The sequence below is a fragment of the Lycium ferocissimum genome, chromosome 6 (genome assembly GCF_029784015.1).
Source record: "Lycium ferocissimum isolate CSIRO_LF1 chromosome 6, AGI_CSIRO_Lferr_CH_V1, whole genome shotgun sequence".
Classification (NCBI taxonomy): Eukaryota; Viridiplantae; Streptophyta; class Magnoliopsida; order Solanales; family Solanaceae; genus Lycium; species Lycium ferocissimum.
The window spans coordinates 65005004-65018842 of NC_081347.1; the positions used below are offsets into that span (position 1 = coordinate 65005004).

Consider the following 13839-nt stretch of genomic DNA (forward strand, 5'->3'; position numbering starts at 1 on the left):
CTTTGAAATTGTGAATATAATGGACGTGACGTAATGAGAACAACAAAAAGGTATAATCAAAGTAAACTAATTGAGAAAGTGAGAGATAAAGAGATTCTTATTAATTATCCTTGTAGCACAAACTTGAATATAGTTACTATAATAAAGCCATCAACAGCACACAATTTCATGAATAGAACAGTATTGAGGAACACAAGGCTAATCTAGCCTTTACAAAATCATTAAACACACCTATTGATCGACTACTTAAAGAGTACTCATGTCTCATGAAAGTTAGTACTGTTTGCATAACTGTGAGAACTAAGAGAATGACGGCTGCCAAAGTTGAAAGTCCTGTCCAAGGACCATTAAAGTAATTGTGCCACAAATTTGCCATCTTTTCATTCAATGGTTTTCTACAATGCTCAATCACTTTTCTGCATACTTCTTTGTAACAGAAATCAGTAGAAGGGATGACTCCTTCTCCAAGTTTGTTAAAAATGCTAGCCACTTCCACATCATCTCCTATCCTGTTCCTAATTATTCCCTTGTGGCGAAGCAAAGTAACATCTCTTTGCGTGTTAATAATACGATCCATGAGAACTGCATAATCTGTAAAATATTTACGATGTATATTCGACGACTGTTGCTCGTAAGCTACTAGGTTTCTCAGGATGGTCTCTGTACTATTAACAACCTCAAAACAAGGGATTTGCATCACTTTGTTTTTGAAATTGATATCGAATAAACTTATACCGTCCTCCTTGTTGTCTTCATCTAACTTTCTATAAATCTCTCCAGCTTTCAAGAATTTAACTCCCCCTTCATCTAGCTCTGTTGCACTTTTCATTAGGTCGTGCCATATCATGCCATCATCGTCGTCCTCATCATCCTCAAACATTTTTGGTGAATTATGCGTCACAAATAGGCTAGTCGGGGGGCAACAACACATGTGTACCACTTCAAGTAAATGTGTTATTCCTTTGTCATTATCACTAATTTCCGATAAGAATTTTGGAGTAACCTTTGGTAAACAACCAGAAAAGTTGTATTTCACCATTTACATAAGTGAGGACTCTTTTCCTGTGCTAGTCATATCTTTAAGCATGGTGAGGACAAAGAAAGGAAGTTGATTCTCTAGAAGCAACAAGTCACGATCTATAAGACGCACCATCCATTCTGCGTTGATAATCTTGCCTTCTCCTTCTGGGATCATTTTAAAAACCTCTCGTAAATACTCAACCACAAAACATCCATCAAGCAACAACATTTCCAAAAATTGTGTGGAACTATAATTGGGAAGGTTAATTATGTCAATATCATAACATTCTAGTGCTTTATCCTTGAGTCCCTCCAATTTTCTAATGCAACTTTCCACATTAATCCCCGTTCTCCTACTGAGAAACCTTTCTACGTAACGCAGTTTATAATTCTTCATCGAGCAAAGTTGGGGATTTTTGTTATGATAAGGACCAATGGAGATCAACTTTGGCTTATAAGCATCTGGATTTGATTCACTTAGCCCCACATTTACTTTGAATATGGTGCATGATTTGGTAAACAATTTGTTCAAATCCTTAACTCTTTCGTCAATTGATTTATTTGTTTGTAACCCTTGACAATCTGTTGCGCATATGTCAATTAGATGATCCGCTTTCATACCTTCTTGTATCTGTAGTCAGTGTGAAATGGTGAAATGATTAGTTTTCGAGTTTAAGTTTGGTGCATCGTGATGTACCATTTTCTTACAAGATCAAGTAATTTTAAAGGAAAATACAAGTAACTTGTTTGAGTAATATTAATTGTTCACCTTTTTAAATAAAAATGTAATATAAAGAAACTTGCTGGTAATGAAATTATTTCCTTCTCTAATGTTGTTTACAATTTTGAGTTTCTTTTTTATGATTTTTCCCAAGATCATTACTGAAGTAATTCTTTTAACTCTTCAAAAATTGTGGACCTTATAACAAGTAACCCTTCAAATGCCTTATATATTGGGAGCCTTGGGGGAACTTCTTTTTGTTCAACTGCAAACTTAAAACTCCTAGAATTCTCTCTTGCCCTTTTCTTCTTCAATTTTTTAAACATAAAATTGTCACTAGCTAAAAGACTATTAGAAAAACAAAAAAACAAATGCCAAAGACTGAACATTTTCTTCAAATAATCTACTGAATATGAAGCATTGATTAGTAAAATAGTAAGTTTATATTATTATTATTACCCAAAGAAGAGTGAGCTTTTAATTTGGAAGAAACGTACTTCTACAAGGATGTCTTAGGTCACGGATATGATCAATATGTATATACTCCCTCCGTCCCAATTTATGTGATATAGTTTGACTGAGCACGAAATTTAAGAAATAAAGAAATTTTTTTGAATCTTGTGATCTACAAGAAGTCAAAGATATTCGTGTGGTCACAAATCATCTCGTTAAACGTAAAAGGTAAAATTTAAAGGTAAGTTGTTGCCAAATGAGAAAATGTATCATTTTTTTTTTTTAAAGACCAAAAAGTGTAGTCATAGATCCATAAATAGAAGGGGATGAGGGAGTATATGTTTCACTGTGAATTATCCTAACGTAAGTAATACTTAAGCTAATAAATCAAAGTATAAAATAATGGACGACATACATAACTTCAGTTCCCTAAAAATTTGGTCTGTGATGATTCAAATAATTATTCGAATTCCTCTAATGAGAGAGAGAGAGAGAGAGAGAGAGAGAGAGAGAGAATGTACCTTATACTCTGTAGCTTCATGGAGAGGAGTTTGATCAAGCAGTGGGGCAATCTCAATATGGTAGGACATACCTCTTGTATTGTATAATGCTACTGAATTAATCTGTAATATCAACAAGAAAGAGAGAGCTAGAGGGGTTGAAATGGTAACGTACTGTTAAACTCTTATTGGACAAAAATAAAAACTACTACATCCCTAGCTCCATCTACTTTTACTTGTCACTATACTAAAAACAGATTTCAATTTTTACTTGTCTAGCTTGAAAAACCAAGAAAGAATTTATCTTAGCTTCTAATTTACCCTTATTATTAACTATAACCATTCCCAAACACTGAATTTATTATATTATTCGAAGGATGATATAATAAACTTGTTATTTTATTAGTAATTACTTCTTAAGAGGTGTGATAAGTCAAATATGGAAAAGTAAAAATGGACGGAGGGAGTACTATTTTTACTCAATTTGTCGTGCATGGCCGTTATTATCAAACCAAATAACTGTGCGTATTCGATCGATTGATAAAAACTGTTTGTCATAACATAGAATTAGAAATGCAGAAATTTACCTCTTTGCTTCGTCTTAATTTCTTCTTTCCTTGTTACTGTTCCTCTCGGGCAGCTTATCCTCATGAAGGATGAGAGCTAGCAAAGCAGCATATTTTAAAGAAGAATGAGATTACTACAAACAATCGAATTCTGAAACGATAATCACAAGTCTTAATTTATTATCAAAAGAAAATCCAAAGTGAACTTAGGAAAAGATGGTGAAGATCTGCAGAATTAATAACTTCCACTGCATGTTACAGTTGTTAATTTTCGTGTGCGATGAATCTTTTGAGAAAAGATTTTATAAAATAAGGCTTAGGTCGTGTCAACCCTGGCATTAGTTGGCAGCTGACTTTCACATTACCGGCCAGTTGTAATATTTAACGAGTGGTTGCATTGCTACCTAAGAACTTAGGGTAATCATTTGTTTGCTCGTATACGAAGGTCATGTTTCAGGCTTAAGTCTATTTTGGGTTTTTACAATTATGGAATTTTAATCATATAGCATGTGTACGTGAACATATGTGTTTGAAATTTTATCAAGATACAAATAATTATGATTAAGAGAGAGAGAGAGAGAGAGAGAGAGATAGAAATGTTCCGGAGAAAGGAGAGAGCTTTAATTTCTATTACAATTTTAATCTTCAAAAGCTAACCTTTGAATAGTAGGGAAATGCCCCATATTTATATTATTTACATACGCCTATTTAGAAAAAGAAAACTAAAAGGATTAAAATCATTCCCAAAAGTTTATTATAATTAATAATTTAAAATATTTAAAATTTTAAGAATCGACCTAACGGCCAAACATTACGGACAAGAAAAACAAACTAACGGCCACGATCAATTAAAATGGAAAAATGTCAAACAGCTTATTTGGTCCGGAGATACCGGACCAATGAGTATAAACAATCGAAATCTTTTTTTTTTTTTTTTTTGATCAACCAATAATCCGTGCAATTCGAAACTTCTACAAAGATGGCAGTTTGCCAAAACTTCCATCTCGTGCTTGTTTCTTGAATCTTAGAAAAAGACTCCGTTCCCGGTCGTTGCGGTGTCACATATCCGGTTTTCACTCACAACACCACATCTACGAGCTAAGTTAACTTAGGGCCTGATTTGTTTGCTCATAACGAAGGGCATGTTTCAGGCGTTAAGTCTGTTTATTTTTATGTTTGAATTTTAATCATTAAGTGCATTTATTTTTAAAATCTTACAACCACTTAATAAATTTTAATAGATCTGAATGGTTAAGATTTTAATAGTCAAAATTTTTCAATTTTGACCTTGTGTTTGAATATAGAATCTTTAAATAATATATATATATATATATATATATATATATATATATATATATATATATATATTTAAAAGACCTATGTAAAAATTGTCATCACCACCACCATTACTCTCGAAAAACGAAAATCGTCCACCACAATTTATTAGATGACAGTATAACAAAATCTTAATACAAGTAAGACGTCTATTCAACAACTTCTGCAAAGATGGCAGTTTGCCACAATTCCATCTACTTAATTCGCTAACTGCTTGTGATTGTTGCTTGCCAATATCGGCTACCACTCACAACCATTATTTTTGTCAATCACCACACATTCCTACAACACCGCCACTTGTCATCATTTACAATCATGCACTTACCACCATTACAACCATTTATCATCCACCACTATATATATATATATATATATATATATATATATATATATATATATATATATATCCGTATTGTCATCACCGCCACCATTAAAAAATAATTTATTAGATGACACCACCAACTACCACAATTAAACCCATCTATTTATCACTATCACCATCCACCATCAGTACTAGCTACTATACACAAGCACAACCATAACCACAACCACGACCATCACCCAATATATTTTGTTGCTTAAACTTTTCCCACAACCACCACCACTTGTCATCACCTTATAATAGTGCACTTTTTTTTTTTTTTGTTTTCTTGCTTGGCTTTCATCCCACTACAAAAAAATGACCAACTTTTTTTTTTTGAGTAAGAGGTTGAAAATTAAGTTCTTTGGCAACAAAAAAATCATTTGCCAACAATAAAACTAAGTTGTTGCTAAATATAAAAAATTTTGTTGCGATTTCTATAAGAGTGAATTTAAGGTTTGATCCTCTGCGTTACAAAAGAAAACCATTGTAACTTTCAACCTTCACAAATTAGCTATTTTTTTGTGGTCTACCACCAACTCCATATAATTGTTTAAAAATACTTTATTGATATAGTATCAGATTAATTTAGCATTTTCTTTAAAAAAAATTATTTATTAGCTTTTAAATTAAATAAAGACAAATTTATATATCACGTTCAGAAAATAAATTAAACAGTCTTCATTATTTAGTATTCAAATCTTAATACATTTTAATATTCATATATTTATTCAGATTTAGACATCTAAATCTTAATGCACATCTTAACATGTGCATTCTGATTCTGACATCTTAATCTTAATAAAAGCAAATGATCTTAAATATACTAATATAATATAATTTCTTTTAAATTATTAGGTTATCTTTATCTGTTGTAAATGTGTTTTAAAAGACAGGGGTGTGAGGCAGGACGTCTTACTTAGTAAGGGGCGAGACGTAAGTCTCGAGACATGACGTGTAAGCACTAAGTATCTTTAATTTCTTAATTTATTTTGTAATAAAACAACATAATAACACAAAAAATATAAAAAGTACATTAAAAGTTTAAGGATATTAAATAAACTTGTAGAAAACAAAAATTTTTAGCATTTTTTACGAGTATAAACAATGCATAGCGTTAAAGTTAATTATCATGAGCTACAAATCAACTATGTCGTATTAACTTCGAAACAATTGAAAAATCACAATTTCTCAAAATATATTACTATCAAGCTACACATATTACCTACTTAAAAGTAAATAATCAAAACATTATCAGTACAATTATTTAGAACATTACTCTTCCGTGTATAAAAATGAAATTGCTTTCAAATGGCAAAATAATAAAAATTTGATAAGTTTGAGAGACATAGAGCTAAGACATGAAGACCAACAGAAAGCGAAGATACAAATTTCGGTCATCTAGCTATTTTCAGAAGGATGTTCAAATGATATTCATCCTCAAAAATGTTCTCAATTATTAATTATATATGCAATACTATGGCTAGTTATTGAGTTATTCTCAATCTCCATATTTCTATAGATGAATTGAACTTTTATTATTCTTTTGTTAACAAATTTGAGGGTCAATAAATGCTAATTAGATAATTTGACATATAATTTGATAGGAACTATTGAGCGAGCCCGAACGTTGAAAGTTAGGCATCAATCAAGCCCTTGAGGCGTAAGCCTCGCACAGAACTAAGCCTCACAAGTGAGTTTCAATGCATTTAATAAGTGCTCCGCCTCCGCCTAGAGGCAAGCTGCAAGCGAGTCCCATAAAAGCCTTTTAATAGAGATGCTGTAATAAATAATCTGCCTTACTTTCAAAACGTGAAGCTTACTCTCTATGAAAAATTACATATACAATATCTTTTGAGTAATTTAATACTCCTAATTTTTAATCTTTTTTTAACGTTCAATGTAGATAATTTTCCTTCATCAACATCTGAGGTGAGGCTTGGTGGTGAAGTAATGCAGTGCATGTGAATACCCGATTCCGGGTACCGTATTAGTGGCCGGTAACAAATTAATATCGGTTTTATTTAAAATTGTGTGGCAAGAAGAAATGTTATTGAATGACTTGACTTAAGGAATAGTTTAAGAGTTTTAAGTTATACTCCCTCGATCCGTTCTGTTTCTTTAAAAAGTCGTATTTTTATATCTGAAAAATCACGACGCTACACGTTTCATTTTATCATTAATTAGAAAATTTTATAGCCATAAAAATGTTATAGTATATTCTGTGAGGGCTTGCTTTTCCTCGAAGGAAGGACGAAAAGATTATTAGCTTATGCATGTCGCATTGACTATTTCGATCTCAAGAAATTTAAGATCACAAATTAAAAAAAAAAAAAAATTGTCACACAAATATTCTGTCATATATTTAAGATCATAAATTTCAAAGTTATTATTTCTTTCATATCTATCTATTTAAGTTATGTCACGTAGATTGAAATGAAAAGAGTAACTTAAACTCATATAATACGGGCGTAGCAAGAAGAAATGCTATATAATAACTAAGTTTAATAATTAATTAATACTCCCTCCGGTCCATAATAAATGTCCATTTGGTATTTTTATTTTTGTCCAAAATAAGTGGCCGTTATGATATTAATTATTTTCTTCCAAATTCCCTATTAAGATATATAGGTGTATTATTATGTGACCAATTATTAAATAAGTATTATTTAATTAATGGTAAGTTAGTCAAAATAATTATTAAGGACCTGAGAGAATACTAATTTATCAGAATTTGTTACAATTTACTAATTTATCAGAATTTGTTACAATTAACTGACGATCATAACTTAGGCGAGTTTGAACATCTAAGTTTATGTCAAGATAGACCATTTTAATTAAGTTGAGCGTTACTGTTGTTGTGAATTGCCAAGCCAACTCTTTCTGTATACTAATTTGTAAAGCCCCAGTTACAATTTAATAGGAGTAACTCGTCACTTATATACATTGATAATGATAGTAATATTTTTTGCACCAGTATCACATTTTATTTATCTGTTATAGCGTATACATTTGTTTTATTTTTACAATTAACTATACGTTTCTATTTTTATGAAAGGTTACACGTAAAATCTTTGGATGATCTGATATGGTAAAAAAATTATATTTTCCATATATATAATTAAACTCTTTTGGTTGAGCAATATTATTCTTTTTTCAACCTGTGTCCTTCAGCCATTTGACCGTGAAGTACTGCAATGCATGTGATGACCTGATTCCCAACAGCGCATTAGTGGTAGGTATTGAGTAGAATTTTTTTTTTTTTTTTTTAACGGTAAAGGGCCAAATATACCCCTATACTATTAGAAAAGGGGTCAAATATACCCTCGTTATCTTTGCATTCCAAATATATCCTCCTGTAGTTATCTTTTATTGGCAAATATATCCTTCTTTCGTTAAAGTTGTTCGCCTCAACATCCTATCTATGTGGCGTTAGCGTTTTAGATGAGGTGAATGTCGCGTGGCATTCACACCTCATCACCCCAACCCATTTTACTCTTTCCCTTTTCCACCACTAAAATTTTCACCTTCTCCACCACCGTTGCCACCATTAACACCTTATCATTATAGCTCTAAAAAAACCCCTAGTGACCACTAACCAACGTGAATCAACAACGAGGTTTCCCGTCAATAAATCTGGTCGGAGTTCATTTGTCCTAAGTTAATAAAAGGCCCATTATCTTCAGAGAAAAAAAAAAACATTAAATAGGGACAGAGAATGTCTCAATTCCAAAGGCCAAAATAGAAGAGACAAAGCACAATCGCATATGACAAACTTTAGATATAAGGTTCAATAAGTTTGCTTTCTTCTCTATGCTCCATAGATGAATTTCCTAGAGTTGTAACTATATGGCAATAATAGCGGCAATAGTGGTGGAGAAGGTGGAAATTATAGTGGTGGAAAAGGGAAAGAGTAAAATGGGTTAGGAGTGATAAGTGGCATCGCGTACTTTCAAGATCTACCTCATCAAATGTCGCTCTTGCGTAGGATAGGATGTCGAGGTGAGCAATTAACGGAGGAAGGGTATATTTGATCGATAGTATGAGTATATTTGGACCTAAAATATAACGAGGGGTATATTTGGCCCTTTTCCAATAGTACAGGGCTATATTCGGCCCTTTTCCATTTTTTTAATCTGATAATTTGAATGTGGGTCTGTAAGATAATTTGATAATGTAATTCTTTTTTTACATTAACCATACATATAACTTAAATTCATTTTTTACATTGCTCAAATGATATATACAGGCAAACCTCCTTAAAATATGAGATTCATAATTTTAAAAATAAAAGAATATAAATATTACAACAAATAAAGACTACTTACTAATGAAAATATATATTATACTGATGATGTATATATCTTAAACAGTAAAAATATTAATAGGTATACTCACGTAATAAAGCTAGACGTCACATATTCCACAGGATGACGTAAGGTACTCCTCTAGAAATTAAGTAGTGCCACATGTTTATGAGGCAGCACATGGGAGAAGTGAGACACTACTGTGAGAGTCCGGAATCAAAATGACTCAATAAAAGATCAAGTGAACCAAAATATCCTAATAAAAAATAGTTACAAAACTATTTTTAGCGCATGTTAAAATCTTGCGCTAAAGCGATCGTTAAGACTGGCAAGCACCGGCTTTAGCGCATTTTCTTTAAAGAATTTTTTTTTTTTTTTTGTATAGCGCGATATAAGCGAGCACTAAAAAAAAAATTTGGTAAGCTTTTTTTTTGCAACACTTAGTGTGTTTTTTCATACTTTGACCAACGATTAGTCGTGTGTCGAGACTCCGAAACGTCAATATTTTATATAGAGGCACGATTTTTTTTCTCGCGTACTATAATGTAGGCTCCAATACACCAAGGATACGTAGACGTTCGGATTGTCGTTTTAGGGGTTGAAAAGGTGCCGAAGTATGTTTTGTTTGAAAAAAACTTAGTGTTTGATAGGAGGTTGTTTTAGTCAATTTTATATGTCGAGAAAATTAGTCAGCTTTATTTTCAAAAATTGAAACCACAGAAGTGAAATTAACATTCACAGCTACATTACCTCGGGATTTTACGTTGAAATCTATTGCGTATCATCATATTATAAGTAAATAAAACTGAAAATTTCACGCTAAATTGGGGGAAAATTGAAATTGAATGGGATAAAAGGTATTTTTTTTTAAATCGGCTTGGCCAAACGCGGTTGTCCGCATAGATCTCGGAAAAATACCCAAAATCAAAAAAAAAAAAAATTGCGTAAATCGGACGTCCGAGGGCAAAGTTATGATGATCTAAAGTTTGACCATTTTATAACTAGCTTTTCTCCCTATATTTTTTAAATATTTTTTTATCAAATTGAATTAGATTTATATTCAAAATGAAGTTATGTCTTGATTAAAAAATAACACGCTTAAATCAAAATCTTAAAAAATAAAACACTTAAATCTAAACTTTCCAAACAAAACTTACTTTGGGAAAAATCAAGTTCTAAGTCTTGATACACGACTAATCGTTAGTCAAAGTATGGAAAAGAGAACTGTAAGTGTTGAAAAAAAAAGATTTATTAAATTAAGATGTTGCGATCTTTTTATGGAAAAAAACATTAAGTGTTTCTTAAGTATGTTATTTTTTAATGCGTAACTCTATTTCGAATATGTTGCAAAAAGAAATCGCATAAATCGGACGTCCAAGCGCAAAAAATTGCGTATATTCGAAATAAAGTTACGCATTAAAAAATAACACACTTAAATCTAAACCCTAAAAATAAAAAAATTTAAACTAATGACAATAAGTCTTCAAATAAAAATGGACGTATGTATATAGAATAACAGTAAACCTAAAGTTTACCTTAATTTTTTTTAAGTGCTCGCTATAGCGCGGTATTTTTCTTGCGCTATAAAAAAACAAAAAAAAACCTTTAAGCGCAATAAAATCTTGTGCTAAAGCGATTCTTCTCATCTCCGTGAACTGCTTTGGCGCAGTATTTTATTGCGCTAAAGTTAGTTTTGTAACTTTTTTTTTTTGTTGGAGTATTTTGATTCACTTAATTTTTTATTGAGTCATTTTGGTACCGGACTCCTACTGTGATGTCTGGATATGCAGTTGAAGTCAAAACTTAGCAGCACGTTGCATACTGTGTATATATGTATACACACACATACACATTGGATCCTTTTATTCAATCTTCATCCTTGACATATTGTGTAAAGGTGGAACGTGGTAAATAGTGCTCCAATAAACAAATAAGTTGACTCTAATTCGAGTCAAGTTGTTTAGGATGCGCACTTGATGGTGGGGGAAGGGACTAATATTCTGTTCTTTCAATAAAGGCTAGAAACGTGCTAAATATAATATTTCAATTTCAAGCGAGGTAATTTTACACCCCGAAATTAGGTAATAAGTTAAATTTGTAAGTGAGGTATAGGATATGTGATACTTTAATCTATTTTGATTAATGAGGAATGTATATGCAAATTCGTTTGTGACTTATATATATATATATATATATATATATATATATATATATATATATATATATGTGCTAATAACTTAGATGAATATGTTAATATTATGGATTTGAGCTAAATATATACGTACATTTCGGTGCTGCACATGGTCAATCAAGTTAACAACACCACAACCCGGACCAAAATTAGGAAGAGAGAGAGAGAGAGAGAAAAAAGAGAGCGAATATAAATTTAATACAATCTTTTAGATCGAAAAGTTCTCCCAAAGTAGGGAAGTGCCGTTTATTTATAGTTTTTGCTTTCGATGGCCTTTTTACATCATAAAGCCCTTTTAGAATAAAGGAAGCCCCTAATATGGATAAGGTTGGGTCGTATGGTCGACATCCGTATGCATCGGCGCATTAGGTGGCGAAACGGTCTTCACACGTGGCGATTGAATAGCGATGCGATTTTAACTAACGACGTTTCCATCAACTCGGCCGTGGAAAAAACGGACTAACGGCCACAATCGACTCGGCCATGGAGAAACCGGACCCACGGCCGCGATCGGCTCGCCCGCGAGAAACCGAACCGGGCGTGATAAGAAAGCTGTTGCCGGATAAATCGAACCTACGATTTTCCTCCGACTAACCTCGATCAAGCACTACCGATGCAATACTCCTCCGTCCGAGGGCGCTCGTGCTTGTTTTCTTCGTCCCCCGGTCTCCGTCACACGGGTCCATTAATCCGCCACCGTATACGGATAGTCCCCGTTTTCTGGATCGAAGCTTTGCGGGTAACGGGAAGTGGATGAGGTCACGAAACCTGGTTCCGCTAAGCTAGTTCTTATCTTTTCATTTGGCGAAACGATGTCCTTTTTCCTCGCCATCGACCCACGTGTCACACCCCGAAAGGCCAATTTCGCAACCGCTCGTTATGCACGTCTTTTCAAATCACGTCTCATTAATTATGGGACACGTGGCGTCCCAGGTTGGTTGGATGAGTCTCGAAGGATCCCATGCTTATATAAGGCCTTGATACTTCATTTCTCCGTTTTGCACTTCATTTTACTCCTTTCTTCACCCTCTTCACTTCCAAATCTTCATCTTTACTTACAAATCTCCTGTATTTCACGGTTAAACGTTGATTGAACCGTTCTAATACTCAAATTCGTTGCTTACATTTGTTTATGCAGAACCTTGTTAACTCCTCAAATTGCTCGCTCTTTGATTGAAGCGCTTCGTTCCTTCACTTTGTAGCTTTCAATTCTCCTTTCAATTCTTCTTCGTTTTCTTAATCGAACTTCTTCATACCAAATTTTCTATCTCCTTTCCATTCTTGAATGTACAACACCGAAATACTTTCGGACGTTCCCTCGGTTTCTTCTCGGAGCGAAACCGGTTTCTCGAACCGAAAGGAAAAAATGTAGCCGGAGCCATCTTTTGCTTTGGACATAATGCGAGTCTAAGCCCAACTACAAATAATTCGAAGGCGAGAAGCACTATGCTGGTTCTTGTGACGAGGGCACGATGTAAGGCGATATCCTCGTCCATTACCGAGGATAAACTTATCGAGGTCCGGGCTGATTGTGGATGGGATAACCGGTGCAAGTGTTAAGCCCCTCGGTCCTCACGATGAATCAATTCACCGACCGCGGGAAGAACAGCACATGTACGTTTACGCATATCCCTTCACGCTTGACTCGAAGCTGATTGATCCGGTTATATTGAGATATGGCCGGACTTATAATGTAACCGCCCGAAATTGGTCCGAATGTCTGGAGGACCGTAGCTCGCTCCTAAGTCACAAGAAGCCAACAACCTTGAAAAGAATTCATGATGACCCGTTTGATCCGCTTATACTTTCCCGAGACGATTCCTGGAGGGTGTAATAAAGCTACAAGCGAGGGCGAGAATTCAATTTTCTCAAATATGGATGAAGACAGAGACCGGGGCTGGTTAGAGCACTTCATCCGAGTGAAAACCGCGAAAATTATTCCTGATGAGTATATGACCTTCCCGGAAAAATAGAACGATAACCGTAAGTTTCCCGATTCTCCATTAATTTATTCTTGGATTATTTTATCAAACCCTTTGTATTTACATTCCCGCTTTTCTTTTTATCACCATGCACGGATACTGCGGCGGGTTCAACGCCGAACGAGTGGGTCGGGCACTTCTCGGCGACGTACCTGAAAGAAGCCCATACGGGAATTAATCGTCACGCGGCCCCGTGGGTTGCCCTAAAATCATGGTAAATACTACATTTGACTTGGGATAACGTGTCTTACCTTTTTCTTTTCTATAACTAACCCGATATTTAGGTTCACCCAAGGGCTCGGTGGACCGGCAAACGGATGGAGCAAGGCGAGGCACGGATTTGATTCGGGCCTATCCGCTCAGGCCCAAGAAAACAATAGGAGAAAAGGGCGAGAAAAAAATG

General features: G+C 33.9%; 1 pseudogene; it reads right to left on the reverse strand.

Annotated features, from left to right (window-relative positions):
* Window positions 1–79: 79 nt before the first annotated feature.
* Window positions 80–3363, reverse strand: LOC132060908 (UPF0481 protein At3g47200-like; annotated as a pseudogene).
* Window positions 3364–13839: the final 10476 nt, after the last annotated feature.